This window comes from Cannabis sativa, chromosome 2, assembly GCF_029168945.1.
Source record: "Cannabis sativa cultivar Pink pepper isolate KNU-18-1 chromosome 2, ASM2916894v1, whole genome shotgun sequence".
Taxonomy (NCBI): domain Eukaryota; kingdom Viridiplantae; phylum Streptophyta; class Magnoliopsida; order Rosales; family Cannabaceae; genus Cannabis; species Cannabis sativa.
Window position 1 is genome coordinate 13,754,553 of NC_083602.1, and position 4,034 is coordinate 13,758,586.

The window sequence follows — 4,034 nt, forward strand, 5'->3', positions numbered from 1 at the left end:
ATGATTCCATCTGGGTAGTGGTGGACCGATTTACGAAATCTGCTCATTTTCTGCCGGTTAGAACAACATTTACAGTGGATCAGTTGGCAGAGTTATATGTCAGAGAGATAGTGAGACTTCACGGGGTACTGAAGTCTATAGTTTCGGATAGGGATCCGAAGTTCACCTCCAAATTTTGGCAAAGTTTGCAACGGGCAATGGGTACAAAACTAAAATTCAGTACAGCATTCCATCCTCAGACTGATGGTCAGTCCGAAAGGACAATTCAGATATTGGAGGATATGTTGAGAGCCTGTGTTATGGACTTTGAAGGCTCATGGAATAAGTATCTGCCGTTGATAGAATTTTCTTACAACAACAGTTACCAGAGTACGATAGGGATGGCTCCCTATGAACTGTTGTACGGTAGGAAATGTAGATCCCCTATCCACTGGGATGAGACAGGGGAGAGTAAATACCTAGGTCCTGAGTCAGTACAGCGGACCAATGAGGCGATAGAGAAGATAAAAGCTAGAATGCTTGCCTCACGGAAAGGCACGAAGAGTTACGCAGATCCGAAACGCAGAGATGTTGAGTTCCAAGTAGGGGAACATGTGTTTTCACGAGTATCTCCGATGAAGGGGATTAGACGTTTCGGGAAAAGAGGCAAGTTATGCCCTAGATTTACAGGACCTTTCGAGATTCTCGAGAAGATAGGTTAAGTGGCATATCGGTTAGCATTGCCTCCAGCCTTATCAGCAGTTCACAACGTATTCCATGTCTCGATGTTGAGAAAATACGTTTCAGACCCCTCTCATATACTCAGTTATGAGAGCCTTCGGCTCTGACCATATATGACTTATGAGGAACGGCCCGGTGCGGATCTGGATAGAAAGGATAAAGTCCTTCGGAATAAGACCATAGCATTGGTCAAGGTTCTCTGGAGAAACAGCAAGGTGGAGGAAGCCACCTGGGAGCTAGAGACAGATATGAGAGCTCATTATCCAGAGTTATTCAGGTTAGATTTCGGGGACGAAATCCTTTTAAGGGGGGGATAGTTGTAAAGCCCGCTTAGTTAATTTGGAAATTAGCAGTTGTTTATGATTAATTATGAAATTATTTATAGCTATTTAAATAATTTATTACTGTTATTTATGGAATTCAGAAATGCATGGTTATGTTATTCAGTAGTTTTCATATTTTGCATTTTCGGTGCCCGGTATTTTGGAACTCGGCGTTTGGCTCAGTAGAAATTACAACTTAGTATGTTAGTAGTTTGGGGACGGGTTTTAGACATTGGGAATGTCGGGAATGGCCGGGAATTTAGAATTTCCCAAAAATACCCCTTTAGTATGGTTTATGTAGTTTTATGGTGGAGGGGCAAAATGGTCTTTTTGCCCCATTAGTATTTTGTCTTTTGTGATTTTATGAAATGGAAAATAAATGTTATTTGTTTATTTTATTAGCTGAAATAAGGTTTATGTAATGGGGGTTTAATTCACTTTATCAAAAAAATCTATAAGTTTAAAAAATTAGAAATATTGGAAAAGCTTTTTCTCTCTTTTCTCTCTCTCTTTTTCGGCTGAAAGCTTGGGGTTCAAGGGCTGGATTTTCTTCAATTTTCAAGCTAGTTTCATCCAATCTAAGTGTTCTTCAAATCTTTGGTAAAGTTTCTAACCTTTTCTTGTTGTAATTTCTTGAAAAAAATGATGAAAATGGTGATGCATGCATGATGTTTTGGTGTTGTTGCTGCTGGTTATTGTTGTTGTTGTTTCTATGATTAAAGTGTTGAATTCAGTAGGTTTAATGAAATTGAATTGCATGCTTGAGTTCTTGTTCTAGTTGGTTAGATTTTTATGTGAAAAAGTTATGAATTTTTGAATGAAATGGTTCAAATTGTTGCTGTGAAGTTGCTGGATGTTCTTAGTTGGTTTCAGAGGCTTAGTTATGCATAATTATGTAGGTTTGATCTAGTTTGATTGCATGATTAGTGGATTCTAACCAAGTTGAGTTTTGGAACTCAAAGCTTGGTCTTTAATGGTGTTTTGTGATTCTGTGAGTTCTGGGTGATTTTGTTGCCTTTGAATGGTTATTTGGGGCATATAGAACAGGTCTGGAAGATCTTGTATGATTTGGGTTAGAATTGATCGAGTTATGAATTTTTGAAAAATTCCTGCGAGGAACCGGAATTCCGGTTGTGCAACCGGAATTCCGGATGAGGGTCCAGTAATTCCCAAAACCGGAATTCCGGTTGGGCAACCGGTCTGCCGGTTGGGGAATTTTCAGAACCCGTGTTTTTCCTCGTTTTTATGTTTTAAGGGGTATTGCCATGCTTTTTATCGATAGGGATACTTTTAGTTCCTAGTTTAAGTCCCCGGGAAGTGATTTAGCGTGTCACTTATAGCGTTGTGATTTTTTATGGTTTAGGAGCCAGTAATCCGCCACTCAGCTACAGTTCCAGTCAGGTTGACCGGCACACCTGAAATCAGAATCCAGGTAAGATTAGTATAACAGTATGCATATGTAGATTACATGTTTAGCGTGCATGTAGGAAGCCTGCTAGATTACATTAGTTATGTATATAGGCTTCGAACCATCCAACCCTGTCACGTCGGTACAGGCTGGAGTATGACCAGCAGCCGGAGTATGACCGGTTCGACCGATCAGGCTGACATTTGGTTGGTGGTTCCGTGCTATTGACCTATCCCGTCGGTACAGGCTGGAGTATGACCAGCAGCCGGAGTATGACCAGTTCGACCGATCAGGAGGATACTTGTCAATAGTACCGTCCCTGTGAACGTTCAAAACTCAGTACCATGTTGGACATGGCAGAAGTGGCTCAGTACCATGTTGGACATGGCAGTAGCGGGACTCAGTATTGTGTTGGACACGGCAGTTAGAATTACGTATGAGTATTATTATGCTTCTCTTACTGAGTCTGTCGACTCACAGTTTACGTTTATGTGTAGGTAAAGGCAAGGCTATAGCTGATGGACCGTGAGCGAGCTTATGAGATTGTACATGTCGGGGTGGTTAGGCCTGGAGCGTACGATCCTCGGGACAGCAAGGCTGAAATTTTGTAACTGGTCGTTAGACGACCTTTATTTTATGTAACACTTAAACAGTTAAATCTTTTTGTAAATGATTTTATAATCGGGATCCCGAGTCTTTTGTAATATTGTTTTATAAGTTTAATTAAAAAGCAAAATTTTAATTAATCACGTTTTTCCATAAACCTCGTTGATTAGCAACGAGCTGCACAGTACGTTTAAAAATCACGTAATACGCCTATGGTAGTTAGGGTGTTACAATTCAATACAACCTTTTCTCCACCATTACATCTCCTTAATCACAAAATCCTTGATATTGTGAATTTCCTCTCTATATGTCTACTCCTCTAGGGATACTGGATTCTTTACGTTTTGGCAACTACTTCTGTGTTAGTCAGGAAGTAATACTAGTAGTTAATAAATGTTGGTACAATGCCAAAAATGTATAGAACTTTCCTTAGACTGAATAGTATCTTTCCAGCAACTTTAACATTCAGTCTCTCTGGTAGACTTAGAGACTTCAGATAGGTTTTGACACTTCTCCAAAATCACAACTCCACCCTCAGAGTAATCACCATCTCATCAGCAGACTTTCTAGCACTAAGGCAAGTCTAGAAATCTGATTTCGTGTAGTCTAAGTGTATTAAATACTACCCTTATCGACTAACATATAGTTCCTCTTCTTGATCATAAGATTTACTTGATTGTCTTCCAATGTTCTTTTCTGGATTAATCTGATACCAACTCATTACTCCCACTCAACAGCAGGTGTCTGGTCTAATGCATTGCAAAGCATATTTGAGACCTCTCACTGTTGATTCAAAGAATTCTTTTCTTGGCTTTATCTTTTCTGGAATATTTGAAACTTTTCCTTTGACAAATAAAATCTATGTCTTGAAGTCGAGAAGCTTCTATAGAAAAGTTTATCTAAGGAAAAGTTTTAACTATTCCAAATAAGATAAAGGCCAATGAAAGAATTCCTTAGGATCAACAGTGAGAGGTCTC